This window comes from Pelodiscus sinensis, chromosome 2 (assembly GCF_049634645.1).
Source record: "Pelodiscus sinensis isolate JC-2024 chromosome 2, ASM4963464v1, whole genome shotgun sequence".
Lineage (NCBI taxonomy): Eukaryota > Metazoa > Chordata > Testudines > Trionychidae > Pelodiscus > Pelodiscus sinensis.
The window spans coordinates 29342476-29364022 of record NC_134712.1 but is presented as its reverse complement, the minus strand read 5'-3'; the positions used below and the strand labels follow the sequence as shown (position 1 = coordinate 29364022).

At 46.1% G+C, this 21547-nt stretch overlaps 1 protein-coding gene across 1 annotated transcript in view; it reads right to left on the bottom strand.

The window, feature by feature from the left end:
- The window catches only part of NUDCD1 (NudC domain containing 1), a 135676-nt gene that overhangs the window by 113705 nt on the left and 424 nt on the right, over positions 1-21547 (bottom strand). The window lies entirely within an intron of this gene.

Genomic DNA, 21547 nt, shown 5'->3' with positions numbered 1-21547 from the left:
ATGGTCCGGCATCTGATGGTCCAGCACCATCAGGAACCCGGAAGTGCTCCAGGCAGCTGGACCATTGGACCTGCTCTGCCCCCAGCTTCCCCGATTCAGCCGCTGCTAAAACTGACCAGCAGCTGAATCGGGGAAGCCGGGGGCAGAGCAGCTGGGGTGCTGTCGGGTAGGTCCCATAGCGCTGCCCCTCGGGGCTGCGGGACCAACCTGGCAGCACCCCAGCTGTCCCCGATTCAGCCGCTGCTGAAACTGACCAGCGGCTGACTCCAGGAAGCCCGGGGCAGAGCTGTTCTTCCCTGGCTTCCTGAAGTCAGCCGCTGATCAGCATCAGCAGCGGCTGACTTGGGGACACCTGGGGCAGAGAAGCTGGGGTGCTGCTGGGTTGGTCCAGTAGCGCCGAGGAGCGGCGCTGCGGGACCAACCCGGCAGCACCCCAGCTGCTCTGCCCCAGGCGTCCCGAAGAGCAGCTGGGGTGCTGCCGGGTTGGTCTCGCGGCGCCAAGGGTCGGCGCTACAGGACCAACTAGGCAGCACTCCAGCTGCTCTGCTGCAGGCGTCCCCGATTCAGCCGCTGCTGAAACTGACCAGCAACAGCTGAATCGGGGATGCCTGGGGCAGAGCCAGACTATCGAAAGGGGGGGCTATGAGAGGTCTGGGGTGGCATCCCCCCCACCTCACTGCTGCTTTTAGCCCCCCCCCCCCCTTCCGATAGTCTGGCATATTTGATAATCCGGCACCCCCTGGGTCCTAAAGGTGCCGGATTATCAGAAGTTTACCATAACTTGCTTCACTCCATCTCCTCTCTCAGCCCACTGTGCTCTGTAGTTGGGACCTTGACTATACAAAATAATTGATTGCCCCTACCCAAAAGTAGGGATATGAATAATAGGTTTCAGGGGGTTTTTTAAGTAAGCGCAAAAGAAATTTCATCTCTGAAAAAAAAAATTCTCTTGATAAAATACTTGTGTTTCTACAATGCTTTAAATTCCAGAAGTATGTCAATCAATCTATAAAGAACAGTTTAGGTATTAAAATGGAACAAGATCATCACCCTAGAAAAGGTCCAGCTACTTAAATGGTCAAAGTTTTACATTCTTGGGAGGTGGTACTCACAAAAAGCTTTAGAATGGACACTAATGGAAGTGGCAAAGGAAAGGATAGGTATGAACTGAATGGGGAGAAAAAAAATGAATCAATGTTAGGATCAAATCCATATTAATGGCCTAATGGTTAGTAATAAACAATTTTGTGTCCTTTTATTACATATTCACTCAGTATGGAAGAAATTAAACATGAGATGAACCAATATTTCAGTCCTCTTGTTTACCAGGAAATGGATTATAAATCACAATTTTAAAAAAAGTGTCAACATAAACTTCTATTATATAGCAGCCTATCTAATTAGCACAAACAAGCTTTCTCTCCCACAAGCTATATTTATTTATATAGATTAAATACACCAATATATCTATATTTATATAGATTAAATACACCAATATTATCTTGTAAGTATAGCTGGGCAATAAAGAAAACACACAGGACTACTAGGAAAGCTGCAATAACTCAGAGAGATGTACATAATAGTTCATTTCAGTGCATTGCTTAACATTTGTGGTGGTTCACGTGCTGCTTGTGCCATTTTCCAGCTTTTGTTTCCTAAATCAAGTTTCATCAAACATATCACATGCTTTTATTCTGATGAGGATCCTGAACGCTCAAGGGAGGAGACTATATATTTTTTGGTTTAAACAGCATTTAACAAAACAGGGGCTTGATCCTCACTCAACACTTTGGGTACTACTGTGAAACAAGTATCAAGCTACTACTTAGACCACTGTTTTTCACACATGGGACCCAGTGTTTTTCACACACGGTTTTCTTGGGACCCAGTTGGGAAAAATTGTTCATGCCCATGACCAAATAATTATATCTTTTTAGAGTCCTCCCCCATCTTCACAGAGCTCCCCAGTGGCTGCTGAGGAGCTCCCATCCCCACGGAGCTCCAGCTGCCAACTCAGTGCTGGATCTGTCCATGTCATTGATCATGTTCGTCATCAATACTCATGCTGCATCTCAGAGACAAAGTAGGGATGAGCAAAACACTCAGATGACTCCTCCATTCCTTCATTTCAGACTGAATTCAAAGGGTTGATGAGCAATTATTCCTCCACTTCTGGAACCTTCACTTGTGGAGTCCTGCAAGGCTCAATCCTTTCCTTCTACTCTATTCAACGCCTACATGACAGCTGAAGCAGAAAAGCCAATAGTACACAGAGAACACTTAGCTCTACATCAAATGCTAACATTAACTTTTACTATCTTGATGCTTAAGAGTCATGAGTATGCCAAATCATCAATATTTAGGCATGGAATGATTGAATTTTTAATTGAAGAACGTCAATTTCACCATACACAAACCAATGAAAAAATATTCCCACTGATAATTAACATATACAGTTATATAAAGAATGATTATTGAAAGCAGATTTAAGCAGGGATGGGCAATAATTTTTGATGGAGGACTACTCCAAAAATTCAGTATGTGATCACTTTTTTATTATTTTAATGGGTGGGGCATGTTCTGGGATGGAGCTTGGGATAGAAGATTGGAGGGGGGTGCAGAAAGGAGTTTGGGATAGAAGATTGGGATGCAGGAAAGGGTGCGGGGCAATGTTCCCTCTAATCTTTTTCATCCACGTGAGGAATTTTCCCATCCATGTGTGGAATGTATTTTTATATACATCAAGACATGTAGCAATGTGCACCACCAGTACAAACAACAAACTTAGGTGTGGGTGCTCTGCTATCTGCATCTGAATCTCACCTGCATGTCAGCACAAGCACAATTTTCTGGGATCACTAGTGTGGGGTCTGGAAGGGAATTTGGGTGATGGAAGGAGTTGTGACCTGGGTCAGAGGATCGGGGTGCATGACAGGTTGTGAAGTATGAGAAGACATTTGGGTGCAGGACAGGATTTTGACCAGAGGCAGGGATGCAGAGGATTTGGGTTATGACCTGGAGCAGGGGTGCAGAGGCTTTGAGCTGTGACTATGGATGTGAATCGTTTACTGGTAAGCATTGCTTACTGGTTATGGTTAACCGACGGGGGCTCGAGCAGCTCCCCCCCACACTCACTGGGGGTGAACAAGGTGATCTTTACTTCTATAGCAACTGTCCTCTGGGGGATATGGAGATGGGAGGACGAAAAGGCTGACAGAGCAAAGCACATGAGGCTGCTGGGGGTCACACAGACTGGGGTTCAGAAGGGCTAGTGGGGGTGAGACTTGGGCAGGGACCGAATGGAAGTGGCAGTGCAGGGGTACATGGGGACAAGGCAGATGTGTCTGATAAACTAAGAAAGGCTAAGATTCAGCCAGAGTCTGCAAGGGGAAGGCTAACCCTTTAATAATTTCTCCCCCAAAAAACCTGTTCCATACTTCTCCCAACAACACTTCTAATTTACTACCAAACTCATTTCCAGCACTTACTTCTCTCTCCCTCAGCTTCTCCATTACCCTGACTCCACAAAGCCTTTGCACTACTTCTAAAGTGTGCAGGAACTAGGTCTCTGTATTATAGTTAAAATGAATTACTCAAAGTTCTGTATTAGTATTCCTGGTAACATTCTATCTGTCAAAAAACCTTCCCTGAATATTTTTGTTGTCTTTATTGTTAAATACTTAATGGTGGTGATGTTCAAATAAATTACCAAAAATAATTGAAACTGGCATGATTATACTGGGTTCTTTTTGACAAATATGCAGAATTTTGCAGATTAGGGAACAGACTTCCTCAAGGAATAGTAATAAGTGTCCTTCAGATTATACCAAAAAGTTTTGCTTAAGAAACTCTTTGGCTTTATGTAAATGAAATGAAGCACGTTCTACAAATAAAAAGCAGCACATGCACAAATGCTATCTGCTGTCATTTTACAAAATGCTTTGGTAGTGTGGAAAGTTTTAGTATTTGTTTTTTGTTGTTGGTCGTAACATACTGCTATTTTTCTGTATTGATAGGGCATTGTGCTACAGGCAACATTTTTTTAAATGAAATCAGATAAAGGGCTGTCATTGTAAGCATTATTCAATAAATCAACAGGAAAAAAAGTCACAATCTTTTTCTAGTATCAGAGGGGTAGCCGTGTTAGTCTGAATCTGCAAAAGCGACGAGGAGTCCTGTGGCACCTTATAGACTAACTGAAGTGTAGGAGCATAAGCTTTCATGGGCAAAGACCCACTTCGTCAGATACAATCTTTTTCTAGATATTGTATTTTCCTTCATTCACCTAGGTTGAGAAAACTACTACAAGTTGCACCTCCCTTAATGGGGACTTTAGTGCAGCAACATTCGTGGTCCGTATGGACCCAGATGTTCCTGAACCACTGAGCCCAGGTATAGGGAGGTCTGGAGCAAGGCATGAGCACAGTGGGAGGGCTGGCAACTCAGCCAGGAGCCCCATGTCAGGAGATGGAAGGAGCAGGTGGCACAGCGGGGAGTTCTGGCCCTGAGGCTGGGCAGTAGCGTGGGCACAGCTCCAGCCCTGGCAGCCAGGGAGTTCAGGCCCCAGCAGCAGCCCCGGCCCCAGCAGTGGCCAGGGAGCTCCGGCCAGCAGTAGAGCTGGACTGGAGCCCTAGCCGAGGGGGCAGAATTTAGCATGGGTCATAAAGGAGGCACCTCCTCTGGTCCGGAAATCCCCTCATTTGGGACCAGTCAGGTCTTGAGGGTGCCAGACCAGAGAGGTCCAACCTGTAACTAAACCTTTTTAGAACTGTTTAACAACTTAATTTTGGACACAAAGTACTATGCACCCACATATTGCTATTCTTTGATTTGCAATGCCACCTAGTGGATAAAATCTGGTTCGTGTATGCTTATCAAAGCATTGGGGAAAAGACACACTAGAGAATTTATCTGCATAGCTCTCATCTGCTGTCCCAAGATATTAGGTGTGTCCTGGTTTTGTGGCCCTTCCTTCCGCTGAGGGAGTTTGAGACCTCTAAATTTCAGGAAGGCTTAAGACCACTCTTCTAGAATCTAAGTAGGCTAAATAATTACTATTTACTGACCCTACATATTTTCTAGGGACGTTAGCTATCAGTTATTTTAGTAATTGTATAGTCACAACAATTTTTAGTGGTTACACAGTTGCAGTGGGTCCCAGACCCACTTCTGGGGACCCCCATGCCACTCCATACTGTTCCCTCTGTATCAGAGGTAGCAGCACGGGAGGCGGCAGGCAGAGGTGGTCCGTGAAGGTAGCCAGTTTAAAAATCAACATAGGGCAGCAACCGTCCCTGTTCATAGGGGGCCCAAGCCGATATAGAGGCAGCAAGGGGTGTATGGGTGTGCACGCGCATGTAATCAGTGCATGTAATTATTTGGATTAACCAGTAAGTCCAGGTTAACCATTTAAAAAACTATACACTAACATCCCTAGTATTTTCCTGGACAATTATTTTTGTATTAAAACCTGCTTTAAAGAAACTAAACATAAATATTAAATTACAGTAAAACTCCGATGATCCAGCATCTGACGGTCCGGCACCATCAGGATCCTGGAAGTGCTCCGGGTAGCTGGACCATTGGAGCTGCTCTGCCCCCAGCTTCCCCTATTCAGCCACTGCTAAAACTGACCAGAGGCTGAATCGGGGAAGCCAGAGGCAGAGCAGCTGGGGCGCTGCCAGGTAGGTCCCCTGGTGCTGCCCCTCGGGGCTGCGGGACCAACCGGACAGCACCCCAGATGTCCCCGAGTCAGCCGCTGCTGAAACTGACCAACAGCTGACTACAGGAAGCCCGAGGCAAAGCTGCTCTGTCCCGGGCTTCCTGGAGTCAGCCGCTGGTCAGTATCAGCAGCAGCTGACTTGGGGACACCTTGGGTAGAGCAGCTGCGGTGCTGCTGGGTTGGTCCAGTAGTGCCGAGGAGCGGCGCTGTGGGACCAACCCAGCAGCACCCCAGCTGCTCTGCCCCAGGCGTCCCCAAGAGCAGTTGGGGTGCTGCCGGGTTGGTCTCGCCACGCCAAGGGTCAGTGCTACCGGACCAACCCGGCAGCACTCCAGCTGCTCTGTCCCAGGCGTCACCGATTCAGCCGCTGCTGGTCAGTTTCAGCAGCGGCTGAATCAGGGACGCCTAGGGCAGTGCCGGACTATCGGAAGGGGGGGCTATGAAGGGTCTGGGGTGGCATCCCCCCCCACCCCAGACTCCTCATAGCCCCCCCTTCCGATAGTCCAGAATATTTGATAATCCGGCACCCCCTGGGTCCCAAAGGTGCTGGATTATCAGAAGTTTACTGTAATAACCATACCACTGGACTGTGGCAGCATGGAAAGACTACAAAGATTAAATTGCTACAATGAAAATGCCATTAAGGGAAATAGGCTTCTGTATACTTTTATTCATAAGTCACATATAAAACATTTAGTTGAAAACAAAATGTCATTTGAAAAATACATACTGACTGGTGAAGTATTTTTATTGGATTCAGTTATTTAAAAAAAGATATCAAACAAATGGGCTCTATTGTATAGTGCAGTAGTTCCTGACGTATTTTATACGTCCAGCAAACCCATTCAAAAACTTTTGGGGGACTGGTAATATTATATTTGCATATCTGCATATTCATTATTCATATAGCAAATTATTCATTATTCAAAATATTATTCAAATACTTGACTCTCACATTTACACTCACAGGGTAAATAAATGATGACTGGTCTCTTTTCCAACTTCTCTCAGGCCAACGTACACTGGCAAGTTACTGTGCAGTAAATCAGCTCCCAGTGCTGTAACTTCTGAGGCGTACATACTGGCAAGGCACTTAGTGTGCACTAACTCTGCAGTTGCTGCACGCTAGGTAAACCATCTCAACGAGAAGCGTAGAGCTTGCTGGGGAGCTAGTATGGACACTTGAATTGATTGCGGTGTCTTGACTGGCCTCCGGAAATGGCCCATAATCCATCCCTGAGTCGTGGAAAAGATGAAAGAGAACAGCCAGTAATGTTCCCGTATGAATCAGGGGTGGGAGGAAGTAGCTTCAGCCCCCACTCCACCCTCCCTAAAGCATGCCTAGGTGGTTGGAGATTCAGGGCTGGGACAATCCCAGAGGGAAGGAGTGCCCCCAACCAGCCCCTTTCATCTGCCTGTGTAGCCATGTAGTTAATGTAGCTTTATGCAAAGTAATGTGCCTCAGTGTGCTCTGCAGGGAGGAGGAGAAGGAAAGTGAAGCCAGGTATAGACACTAGAACTGGAAGCTAGGGTGGGAATCAGAGGTTAGGAGCATGTGAATCAGTAAAGTGGAAGGAGGGAAGGCTGAGATACACAGGGGCTACATCTAGACTGCCCCCTCTTGAGCAAGAAAATATGCAAATGAGGCAAAGCGATTAATATTGCCATGCCTCTTTTGCATACTTAATGAGCCGCCATTTTGCACAAGGGGATTTTGTGCAAAAAGGAGACGTCTACACGGCTCCTTTTTTCGCAAAAACACCCTCTTGCGCAAAAGCCATTCTGCCGCTTTTTTCCCAAGAAAAACAGCTCTTGCGCAAGAAGGGGGTTTTGCACAAAAATTGAGGCTCATTAAGTATGCAAATGAGGCACAGCAATATTCACCACTTTGCCTCATTTGCATACTTTCTTACACAAGATGGGGCGGTCTAGACGTAGCCAGGCAGGGTTTGAGAATAGTATAAGAAGCCCAAGGAGTGGAGACTGGGGCTAGCTAGGTGAAGAGAATGGGACATGGATGAGAAGCCTGAGGTAGAGAGAGAGAACTAGGGCAGGACAGTCTGTGCCCACTAGAAAACACTTCCTACCAGAACAATGCTCCCTGTAAGCTATGTGTTTGTGCACCCACTCAGGAGAGATTAAAATGCTGCCCAGATGATTAGCAGAGTGCTCATAACTAGGTTTTTGTGTTTCTATTGGTAGGGCACATTCCTGCATACAAAAAGTTATTCCACACACGCATGGAAAAGATTAGAGGAAACATGGCTCCAAAGCCTGGATTTGAATCCAAGATTTGAGTATTGCAATTCTCTACTGACAGAAATTATCTATAAAACTAACTGGCAAAGCAGCCTATCGCACCTCTAGTGCTAGTCCACACTAAGAATGTTAAGGACTAATCGACCATGTGATAAGCAAATGCTTATCAGATAGTCAGTTGACTAGTCGATTCCCCCCCTTGCTGCCTCTATAAACAAGGGGTACTTCAAAGTGGCAGAGCCACACAGTTGAGCCCGTGATCAGCTGTGAGGCACTTCCGCTTTGAAATGCCAAGGCGGCGTTTTAAAGTGGCAGTGTTGCGTGGAGCACGGGATCAGCTGGGGACACCACGTGGCATTTCCACAGCGCAAATTGGCAGCACAACATAGAGCATGGGGTCAGCGGGAGGACTTTGAGTCCCTCGTTGACTCCGGGCTCCACGAGGGCGCTTCAGCTTTGAAACGCACTAGAGCCCCCGCTGGAGACTCTTTTACATTTCAAAGCTGGCATGCCCGTATGCAGCCCAGTGTCAGTGGGACTTCCCTCTGGCCCTGGGCTGCACGTGGAGTTCCACATTCCTTCTTTGAAATGTACAAGGCCCCAGCAAGGGCTCTGTACATTTCAATGGAGGAATGCGGAGTGCCTATTGACTAGTCGAGTAGTCAATGGAAATTCCGACAACTACTCGACTAGTAAATTAACCGATATTTAACATCCTTAGTCCGCAAAGAGAATGACAACCTACTTATGCTATTAGTTACTACGTTAGTTCAAATAGCAGCCTTCTCTGCAGCACATCTGAAGATTCCAAAAATGCTAACAAACCACATGTCAACCCATGTGATGGACTTTGTGCTTTCAGTTTACTTTAACTAGCTTACAAATTATGCACACAAAAAGATGTTAAAAGGACATCATTAGGGAATCCTTTGGGGGAAAAATTGTTTGTGACCATCAGAACGCACGCACGCACACGCACACCCTAAATAGAAGTTTTAACAGTTGTTGCAAGTTCATAATACGTCTAAAGACTTACATTCATGTGCCTATAAAAGAGATTACTTTCTTTGTCTTATCAAACTCCATTATTAAAGAAAAGCCCTGATGAACTTAAACAGTACTAACGTAACTGCTGAATAACTTCACAGCAATGTAAACTGATACTGCATTATAAGTATCTAATAAAAAATTAACATGAATATTACGATGGCACAGCCTCTACCAAATAAATTACCCTAAGGTTCAGTCTGCATGCTAAATGGGTCTTTAACTCAATTAAATTTCTGTTTTTCTTGCTTTAAATCATTGCTCTGGGGTGGGGCTGCAGATAAAGGGTTCAGTATGCAGGCTACCCCAGAGAGAGAGAGGACTACCGCATCCCATTCTCACTGCAGTAGCTGGGGGCAAGGTGAGAAACACCTCTCCAAGGCTGCTGCAGCTCCAACGGGCACAGCCAGAAGGGTGCGTGTTCCCTAGCAGGGGCAGGTACAGGTTTGTTTACCCCCTGTGCTCCCCAGCCAGAGTGAGGAATGAAGCAAACTGTGCAATTTTCCCTGGCCCTTTGACGAAAGGGAACAGCCAGTAATGTTCCCTTATGAGTCAGGGGAGGGAGGGAGAAACTTCAGCCCTCTACCCTCCATAAAGGGCGCCTAGTGGATGGGAGGCTCAGGGCGGGGATAATTCCAGAGGGAGGGAGTGCCCCCATCCAGTCCCTTTGACCTGCCTATGTAGCCATGTAGTTAAAATGTAGCTTTATGCAAAGTAATGTGCCTCAGTGTGCTCTGCCAGCCACCCTTTCTGAAAGCAGAAAGGATCTTTACTTTATCATTGGTAAAGGTGCACCAGCCAGAACATCATGTCTAATGCTGATTCCAAGGCAGGAATAGACCGTATGGTCACCATCCTGTTTCAGGCTTACAACAAACATCCTTCTTGAAACTGTAATTTGATGTCCTTGTTCAAATGAGCATATTGCTTCTCTACAACAAAGGTTACTTCTCTAAAAAAGAAATCAACTTTATTTTGTGTAAATGAGGAATGCGCATGTAAGAGGTAAGTGAGAAAGCCATCACCAAACCAGATGTTTTAGGGCAGTGGTCACCAACCAGTAGATCAGGATCTACTGGTAGATCTTGGAACCTTTGACAGGTGATCCTGAAAGGTTTGGCCAAGAGGTTATCAAGTGCCAGCACTTCAGCTGCCCTCTCACCACTGCCATGCTGCTCCTGCCTTTTGCCAACGTTTCAAAGCTGGCATGCCTGTATGCAGACCGGTGTCAGTGGGACTTCCCGCTGGCCCTGGGCTGCACGTGGAGTTCCACATTCCTTCTTTGAAATGTACAAGAGCCCCAGCAAGGGCTCTGTACATTTCAATGGAGGAATGCGGAGTGCCTATTGACTAGTCGAGTAGTCAATGGAAATTCCGACAACTACTTGACTAGTAAATTAACCGATATTTAACATCCTTAGTCCGCAAACAGAATGACAACCTACTTATGCTATTAGTTACTACGTTAGTTCAAATAGCAGCCTTCTCTGCAGCACATCTGAAGATTCCAAAAATGCTAACAAACCACATGTCAACCCATGTGATGGACTTTGTGCTTTCAGTTTACTTTAACTAGCTTACAAATTATGCACACAAAAAGATGTTAAAAGGACATCATTAGGGAATCCTTTGGGGGAAAAATTGTTTGTGACCGTGGGAGCCTCCTGCTTGCTGTGCAGGGGAAGAAGAGAAGGGGGGTACTGATATCAGGGTGCCCCTCCCTCTCTCCACCTGTACCCCATCTCCACAGAGCAGAGGGGGGCAGGGATGGGAAGAGTTTGCTGGCTGCTTTTGGGAGTGGTGCAGGGTCAGGGCAGGGGTGAGCCTGCCTTAGTCCCCTGCACCACCACTCAGAAGCCATCTGTGGTAAGCGGTGCCCAGCTGGAGCCTGCATTCCGAACCCAGGCCCTAATCCTGAATCCCTTCTGCACCCCAAATTCCTGCTCCCTGCCTGATAAAAGAGAGTGTTGGGGGAGGGAGGATGGAGTGAGCAGGGGCAGGGCCTTAGAGAAGGGGCGGGGAAGAGGCAGGGCTGAGGTATTTGGGTTTGAGGTAGATCCTGGATTGCACTTACATTCAAAAAGTGATCTCATGTTTAAAAAGGTTGGAGACCACTGTTTTAGGGAGAAGCCCGGGACAAACATAAAGGCACCGAAGATTGCTGTATATCCCCATCAAGATGTAAGCAGTGGGCTGATTGATGGTTTTGAAAAGATATTTGTGATCAAAACCAGCATAGCATGGCAGAACAAAGAGGATAAGGAGCAAGAGAAACAACTGGAGATGATAAACATCCATAAGAAAAACAGCATGACAATACAAAACTTACTGATCCCAATGACGGAAAACTGCTATAAAAAGGAGCTGCTTTGCCATAATTTTGGGGGTACGTCCTTCCAAAGACTGGAACATTGGTCCAGATCGATTAAGCCCCCATTTCTCTTTTCGCGATCTATCTGGTTGGCCTTAGACCACGGACTGTTAAATATAACACTGATTGATGGGACAACGTGTGTGTGTGTGTACATGTCTGTCTGCCTGCGTAAGCATGTCAACTGCTTTGCCACTGTATTCTCAATAAACAAGGTGTATTGCTTTCCCCCCCATAAAGATCCCATGTGCTTCTTATAAGCATAACACCTGGTGATTCTGTCTCTTTTCTGTATAGTTTTACCAGAATAAGTCCCATTTTAGGCACATCCCCATTTTCCTGGCAAAACCAAACCTTACCTTGCTTTACGCGATAAGAGAAAGCTGGCTACCAAATTTGGTGGTCCTAGCTCTTACCATTTAGGACCATGGTCACCAACTAGTCAATTGTGATCGACTGGTTGATTGTGAGGGCATGGCCAGTCAATCAGGAGGTGTTCCCAGCCCCCTCTTGTTCCCCCCCCCCCCACTGAGGAGCCCACACTGGCGCTACAGCCTCCTGCGAAAATGGAGCTAGCTCCGGCTTCCTGTGGCATGGGGGGGCGGGGGGAAGGAAGTCCTGCAGCTACGTACCAGATCCAACTTCTCAGGAAGCATGCGCGCTGCTCCTCCCCTCCCCACAACAGGCGTGCTTCCTGAGAAGTTGGATCTGGCGTGCAGCTGCAGGACTTCCCCACCTCCATGCAGGCAGAAGGAAGGAAGGCAGGCAGCAGGGGAAGAAAGGGAAGACAAGAAAGCATGTACTCCTTCTCTGCCCACAACAGTGCGAGCGCTTTCTTGTCTTCCCTTCATTCCCTGTGCTCGAGGAAGGCAGAGGGAAGTGAGGTAGTTAAGATGGTGGCGCAGGATCCAGAGTGACTGGATTGTTAAAGGAGCTGCACATGCTCTTCATCCAGCGCTACCCACAGATCCTGCCTCAGAGATCTTCGTCCCTAGAGACCCACAGGTATCAGCTGAGCTGCCCCTATCCCCTCTTTCCTGGCCAGACCCCCACCAGCACCCTGTCCCCTAGCCAGACTCTATCCAGCACCCTGCTCCTGTCCCCACCCTCATAGGCAGACACCTACCCCCATCTTGCTCCTGTAACCTATTTTCCACTCAGATTCTGCACCCCCATCCCTATCCCACTCACTGGTAGACCTGATTTTTGGTCCCACCTCAGAGCGTAGAGGGGCCCACAAAATCCACTAACCCAAGATTAACCCAGAAGAGTTAATCTGGCCTGAGGCCCTGAACCTCAGTCCTACCTAGCCACCACTCCCCCCATGGGGCTAGAGTGCCAGAGGAGTGAGGGGTCTCAGTTGGGGCCATATCAGTGGGGCTTGGGGTGTTTTGGAGGGGGGTTTTTTTGCATGTCACTTGTGTGGTCTCGGACTGATTTTTCTGTGGATCAGTGGCCCCTTCCATAAATAAAGACAATGCTGAAACATTTTGTGTTGGTGTTGTGTGGTTCAGTTTTTAGATATGAGAGGAGCCAGTAAAATAGATAATATTGAAATCAGTGCTTGTGTATTTATTATGTCCAACAGGCATCTTTTTTATTTAAAAATGAAGCCTGGCCAACAAGCCCCAATTGGGGCCAAGCCCCCATCTGGCTGCAGTATCATAACACTCCTGCACCCCCCACAGAGCCCAACCCTGAGCCTATCATACACCTGAACCACCTACCCTGAGCCCCTCACATACCTAAACTCCTGCACCCCCACATTCCCAGTCTTCTGCCACAACACTCCTGCACCATCCACACACCACAAATCTGTGTCCTGAGCCCATCATATACCCAGCCTCCCTGCCCTGAGTCCCTCATACACTCCAATACAAACTCATGCACCCCACCTCCAAAAGCCTGTGGCTTGCTCAGCATTCAAAGCCTTCACCTCACCCTAACACTCTCCAGCCTGGAGCCCCCTCCCTGAGCCAGCATCCCCTTCTCCACCTCCTCCTGCACCCAAATTCCCTCCCAGAACTTGCACCTCTCACCCCTTCCCACACCCAAATCCCTCATTCCCACCCCAGAGCCCGCACCTGCTGTCTCAACCCAGTGAGAATGAGAAAGGGCTGGGGACAGCAAATGATAGAGAAAGGGGGAATGGAGAGGGCAGGGCCTCAAGGAAGGGGTGGAATCTTGGGGAAGGGATGGCGTAGATCTTGGCTTGCCCTGACATTTAAAAAGTGATCTTGGGTGTAAAAAGGTGGAGACCACTGATTTAGGAGTTCTTCAGACAGACACTCTTAAATATATAGTAGATAAGAGTAAGAATTCCAGATCAGACCACTGGTCTATGTAGTTCATTCTCCTGCTTTTGATTTGGGACAGCACACAGGCTTTAATGTATTTACATGAAAAAAAGTTCCCCACCTTTAAGGTTCTTTCTTTGATCTTATTACTGCCACCTTCCAAAAGTGCTGGAATGATAGAACAATGCAAATATCTCTGCATCCATCATCAGGAAGCCTTAACTATTACTACACTCCTAGGCTCCTCTAATACAGCATGTTAAACTCCATGAATCCACCTTGTGACTTCAGGAGAACTCCACATGTGCACAGGATTCATTCTCATAGTTCTTAGTGATGGATCAAAGCCACAGACTACAACTTCAAGACAGGATCTCTGACTTCCTACTGTACAGCACCCAGCATATCATTACTATACTATACTATACAGAAACCACTACGTAAGGCCATAGATTTCAGCTACTCCAAAACCATCAACTAAAAACTACTATACCTAATGTGCTTAATGGGCTGAATTCTAAATTTGCTTTCAAAATTAAAGCACTTAATGGTCCCAAGACATCTTATTTATGAAAAATTTACAAAACATTGAATCAATTATTTATTATTTAACTTACAAAGCTGATCAATAAGATGTCTTGCGCATGACATGATTAATTTTATATTACAAAGCATACCTTGAAACATGAAACAATACAGTGCATTATAACAATGCATATCAATTTTAATTAGAAAATAGAACTATCAGTCGAGTAAGCCATTTTTTCTGACCACACAACATTCAAATATTGAATTTCAGTGATAAAAGTTATACCTTGCTATATACAGGACTCAAGAGTATGTCTACACTGGAAAGATTTGGTGACGAAAGTGCTGTCAACATGCAAAAATCGCCAAAAGTGAAAAACGGTCAAACCTGTTTTTCTGCCACCCACTGTCAACATTTTATGGCCACATTGTTAGCACCTTGTCAACAGGCAAAGCAATGAAGGTAAGCATACCACAGTGCTTGGTGGAATCTTGAATCACTAAGTACTGTAGAATAGTGATAGAAATGTAGCCGTGTTAGTCTGGGGTAGCTGAAGCAAAATGCAGGACAATGTAGCACTTTAAAGACTAACAAGATGGTTTATTAGATGATGAGCTTTCGTGGGCCAGACCCACTTCATTTGATCTGAGGAAGTGGGTCTGGCCCACGAAAGCTCATCATCTAATTAACCATCTTGTTAGTCTTTAAAGTGCTACATTGTTCTAAGTACTGTAGGAATGTGCAACACAGCATTATGCATTTTGGAAAATGTCCCACCGCTTTGCTTTCCAGCCCTCCCTGAACTTTTGGTTTAATCTCGCAGCTTTTGAATGAGTCCTTGTTGCAAACTAGCATCCGTTGTAATAAGTCATGGAACTCACAATTCTCTCCTATGTTGTGTTCAATGTGCTCAGGACCTCACACATTGTAGCAGAACTATTTACATAATTAATAGCAGAGGAGGAAGATTTGGATGCAGATGACAATGACAGCACCAAACTGGCATTGCATTGGACTGTCACAATCAGCTGTGCACCAGAGACCATTGCTTTTGGAATAGGGAAGTTAGCACTAAGTGGTGGTATCACATTCTCATACAGGTGCAGGATGAAGATCAGTTACTACAGAACTTTTGGATGCATAAAGCAATCTTCCGGGAGCTGCGTGCTGAGCTGACCTCTGCACTAAGGTGCAAGGACAATGCATGAGAGCTGCTGTCCTAGTAGAGAAGCATATTGCTATTGTTTTGTAGGCGCTAGTGACCCCCAATTACTACCATTCAATTGCAAATCAGTTTGGAATAGGGGAAGTACTTATGCAAGCGTGCAGGACAATAAATCACATTTTGCTGTGTAGGACTCAGACTCTGGGAAACATGGATGACAGAGTGGATAGCTTTGCTGACTTGGGTTTTCCAAACAGCGGTGGGACAATAAACAGGATATATACCCCATTATAGCACCACCCTATTTTGCCTTAGTACATCAATTGTAAGGGGTACTTCTCCATGGTGCTTCAAATGCAAGTGGATCACCGTGGGTATTTCACAGACATAAATGTGGTAGTGATGTTAAAATGCATGTAACCCAGGCTCAGTGGTTAACCGTGTACACGTATACAGTCACATCCCTAAAATGTGGAGTGGTCTGGAAAGGTGTATGATAGATGCATTTTCACCTACAGTGGCCTGTTCAGAAAGCTGCACACTGGCATTTTTTTCCAGAACAGAAAATTACAACGGAGGGAAGTGGAAATGCCCATAGCGATCCTAAGTGATGCCACTTACCCCTTACAGCCCTGGCTCATGAAACTTTTCATGGGACTTCTGGACTGCAGTAAGCACCAGTTTAACAATAGGCTAAGCTGATGCTGCAATCTTGTTGAATTTGCCATTGGCAGATTGAGAGGGAAAGGGAGGTGTCTTTGTGGCAGGCTGGACCTTTTGGAGGATCATATCCCCAAAGTGGTGGCCACAAACTGTTGCTTACATAATTTATGTGAGAGTAAGGGTGAAGCATTTGGCTTAGGGCGGAACAACAACAGACAGTGCCTGGATGCACTGTTTGAAAAAAGACACTTTTTCAAAGTCTTTTTCAAAAAGACTCTGAGCAGAGTCCATAGAGTGGCCATTAATATCAGGGAAGTTCTGGGGAACTGTTTTGACAATGAGGGGCATTGACATTTGTGTGTGTTGGGATAACTTCCCTGCTTCATCCCCCAATTTTCCTGAGCAAGGCATTCCCATGAAACCCAAGGGATATTTCAGGATTCCACAGGGGCCAGAGTGATTGGTGTTGATTGTGTCACTCAAAATAAATTCATGGAAACCTGCATCAGGTTTGTTTTTATTGATGTCTTTCCAGGAGGATGTTTGGTGTTAAGGAATGTAAAGGTTATTGGAAAACCTCACAATGGTGTTAACATCCAGCTGAGGCCCATCTGCTTTCACAGGAAAGGGAGTGTGCTAGGAAAAAAAAATTACTTGATCGTGAACATGAATGTGTGGGCATAGAGGAAGGGTTGCTGGATAAGGAATTTTGCATGTGTGGCCATGAAGACTGATAAGTCATGAAGGTACTGTTGCTGTGAAAAGAGTTCTACATGTGTTGCCTCTAGTTGTGTTCATGCTGCATCTTGCTTGATGAGACACTTCAGCATCTCATTTTGGTCTTCACGAGCTTTATCATATGCTCAATGGTTTGTGTTCTCATGTCAATCTATGAGACTCTTCTTTGCTCCCTTTTTTTCTGTTTGTATTGCCGAGGGACGCAACATATCGTTAACCAGATCCTCCCTCATCTTCCGTATTTTTTTCCTTAGTTGATGGACTTCTGCAGATGAGCATGCCGACTTCAAGGTCTGGTCTGAAGAAGTAACCATTAATAATGGAGTGACTGTACTATTCAAGATTGTAACATTTCACCAACATGCTGAACAAAATGTACCACTTTTCTTGTTACCCTAGAGGCTAAAACGGATCTCTCCAGACCCTTTGACTATGGTCAATTTTAAAGGTGGGAGTAAAAGGAGTGTTGTGTATGGGTCCCCAAGAAAATATAGTCTGGACTTATGCAGCAGCTGCACATGGACACAATTTGTAATAATCCTACACTTCTTCACAGGCTGAGATAACCGTTAGCAACGATATGTCAGCCAAAGTAAACAGGTAAACTCGGGCTCAGCTTCTGCATGCAAACTTCTTATGCAGCTGCCTAGGGAGGAGCGGACACCATGTGATCTGTGTAGCATCAAAGATCAAGCTGCCCTCAACCCCCCTGTTTCTACCTTAGTTATGGCAGCACAGTATGAGGAATGGTTTGGGAGAGTGCCGTACCACGGCAGTGGTGAAACGGCAGCCGTCCCATAGAATTCCATGACAAAACTGGTAATTATACCAAGCAAAGCTTCGACAACACCTCCCAACAACATTCTACTGATATCTATGTGTACATCAATTCTGTTTGAACATAATGCAGACGTAGGTACGGCTTAGCTGTTTGCCCTGTGCTTCTCCCCCCCCACCTCAGCTGCAAAGACAATTTCCCAAGCTGCCCCCCATCCTACCCCTGCTGCAATACACAGCAATTTACTGTCCCTTGCTGCTGCCCCCCACTCCACTCCCACCCACCACAGTACACAGCAACTTGTCAGTCCACATTGCTACCATCCACCCTAACCTGCTGCAATACATAGAAACTAATTGCCCCTACCTGGCCCTCCCCACTAGAACTTACCATCCCGCATAACCTCTCGTTCTCCTCCCCAGGCTATACTAGAGCAACTTCCCGCTAGGGATGTAAAATCCTTTTTAATCAGTTAACTGGTTAAATGTTAGATTTAATAGGTTAATCAATTAAGTGGGAGACCATTCCAGCCCAGCTGGAGCAGCCCCCCCAGCCAGCAGGGCCAGGAGGCAGCCTCCTAGCCCAATGGTACAGTGACCTGGCCAGGCTGCAGCAGCTGCCGCCGCAGGATGATCCAGGCACCATTTAATTGTAACCCAGTAAGTATCACCCGGTAAGGGTGATGTTACCAGATAAGTGGTTATCCATTCACATCTCTACTTATCACGTCATGCTGCCAGCCCTCCACCTCCAGCCACACTAGAGCAACTTAACACCCCACATGGCCACCAACCAGACTACCCTCCCTCCCACCCCTGCCCGCACAGCAATGTAGCCTGCCTCTCTTCCTCTGCTTCGTGGCTCTGTCTCTCTTCTGTTACTCCACGTACAGCTGCTGAGAATCCTCACAAATATCGGGACTTGAGAACAATTCCTCGTTGCCTGGCGCACTGGTTGTCAGTGGACTAATCCTAACCCCTTCATCCACTTCCAGCTGTTCATCAATAATTTCTGTCTCTGGGACAAGTGTTTTTGTTTCTGGTCTATGGAAGGTATCCACACTCTCCTTGGGTGTGGTTATGGGGTCCCCATCCAGGATTGCACCTAGTTCTTCATAAAAACACCATGTTGCACATGCAGCACCAGACCGGCTATTTGCCTCCTTTGCCTTCTGGTATGCCTGCCAGAGTACCTTTATCTTGGCTCCGCAGTGTAGTATGTCTCACTCAAACCTCTTCTCATATATGGTTCAAGAAATATGACTGTGTATGTCCCAGTTCCTACAAGTCACTCATAGCTGTGCCTGCACTGATTCTTCACCTCACACACTGATAAGATCCAAAAGCTCTGCATTGCTCCAAGCAGGGGAATGTTTGAGTGACACCCACCCCTACCTCTAATATCATCAATTCACAGACACTTACCTTCCTTCCTTCCCCCCCCCCCCCGCATCCCCCTCCTGTTCTGCAATGTGATTTGTCCTTTTCATATTTGTTCATTTTTTTTAATTGTATCCTTTGGTATATATGGTTGTGACTACTTTCTTCCACTATTTGATCTGAGGAAGTGGGTCTGGCCCACGAAAGCTCATCATCTAATAAACCATCTTGTTAGTCTTTAAAGTGCTACATTGTCCTGCATTTTGCTTCAACTACCCCAGACTAACACGGCTACATTTCTATCACTACCCACCACTGGCTCACTGAGAAGATGCCATGAGGACCACTATACAACGAGCCAGACACCAGGAAATAGATTTTTTTTTAATTCCCAGGATTTGCAGTTGGGAGGGATGCATCTGTTTATCTGGCTGCAGAGCAGCAGAGTTCAAAGTACTGGCCACAGTGGCTAATTGGTCACTGAGGAAAACATGCTAGAGGTCAATAAACTCAACAAAAAACCTATTGTAGCATACACTACATGACTGGTTGACAATAAAGGGAAGGGAAGATAAAAACTTCCACCTCCACAGAAGAAGTTTGTGTCATCAAAACTGGGTGTAGTCACCTCTTGGAGAGTGCAGGGATGCTAATTTTTATGATTTGATCCCAACTCCCATAACATCCAATGTTTTTCTTAAAGCTCCATCTTATATCAACTTTACATGAAAATCTCAGTTTTCATTTTGAAAAAGGAGAAAGGATATCTCTAACAGCTGCAAAGACAAAGCTTTAAAATGTGCACTCTAAAGGCACAAAAAACTAAAAGGCTAATCAAAAGAACCCCCATTGTTTTACATCTCATGAATTTTTAAGCTAACCTTGTTACTTTGAGCTGTAGCTTATGAGTTATAAACACTTATGGTTAGCAATACTATGGTCTGCATACAGGCAATTCCCGTATCTCTGCTGTTTCTTGTAATTTTCCCAAGAAGCAAGAGTGAAAAGGCCCCAAAGCCAGTTTCAGAGCTTCTGTTCCCTGAGCAGCTTTGAAACTAATAAAGAACATGTAAATTTCACCTATGGCTGTTCATACATTTTTCAGGATTTGTCTACACTAAAAGGAAGATTGTCACTGCCACGATCCATCTTCCGGAGTTCGATTTAGCAAGTCTTAACTAAAGTGCCCCACTGGCACTCCTCCTTTTGCAAGGCGCAAGAGAAGCTAATGGGAGCATATTCTATGTAGCTAGAGTTGCGTACCTTAAGTTGAGTTGCCGGGTTTAGAGTAGACCTGGCCTTAGGCTACAACGACAGACACTAGAGTAAAACTTCTACCCACGAGAGTTTGGGAAAAGTCTCAGAATGGGAAGGAAGAAAATGGGCTGCTCTGCCTTTCCAAAAACCAGAAAAATCTGCAGGCTTGAAATTCATCAGGACACCTATTAAAAAGAGGTCGACATAAAAGATGGAATTGAAGGCTCACCTACAAGGACATCACTATATTACTGATGAAGGTGTATGAGGAGAGTGAGGCGTGTTAAAACGACAACTATGCGTTAATTAAATATTTTAAAGATCCAATGCTAAAATATAAAACCCTCAAAACCACTCAAAAGTTTTTCTTGAAGACTTACAGGGACTCTGGAGAAAGCGCAGGCCTACACTAGAGTCTGCTGCTCACATATATCAGTCAAGGATCCCAGCCCAGACTGACAAAGGCAACCTCTGTCTGTATTAGAAATGTTAAAATGCATTTAATTAACTATGTAACTGCTAAAAAAATGGTTACACGGTTACATGTGGGGTGACAGTCAGCTCCCTGGCAGGTGGTGTGTGCTGGGAGTCAGCTTAAGACGCCTCCCAAGGCACACCAGCTCCCACCTGCAGCCCCACTCCTGCGGAGCCAGCTACCACAGGAGTCTGCATGCACGTGTGAATATTAACTGATAAATCCAGAGTTACTGGTTAACTGTTTACATGGTTAAATTTACACATTCTTAGCCCATACTGCACACATGGCTCCAGGGCCTTGTCTATACTTACCCATTAATTAAGGCTCAGGAGAGTGATCTTCTGGCATTCGATTTAGCAAACCTAGTAAAGACTGGCTAACTTGAACGCTAAGGGTGCTCCTGTGAGGAGTAAGGCAAGTCGAGAGAAGCATTTCTCTCGGTGACCTCCCACTATGTGGACAGAGCCAAAGCTCGTATTAAGATAAGTCAACTCCTGCGAAGCAATTGACCTAGCGCGAGTTGCAAATCTTAATCTGAACTTATCCCTAGTGTAGACCAGAATGCACCAAAACCTGGAACAGTTACCAGTCAGGCTTGGCCTTGCACGGCAGGGGAGGGAATGTTGTTTCCCAATGATCCGGAGAATATTTACCCAGCCCTGTAGGGGAGCACAACCACAGCCTGCCAGGCACCTGGGGCTTGAATAATTTTACCCCACTGGGATGGGCAGCCGCCTCTGCCCGGAGGCCAGCAGCCGGGACATAGCAAAGCAACCCGCGGCGGAGAGGCTTCAGCCAAGCAAACACTAGCGACCTGGCCCTGGCAGCACCCACAAACCTGCCGCCCCGGGGCTCCCCGGCCAC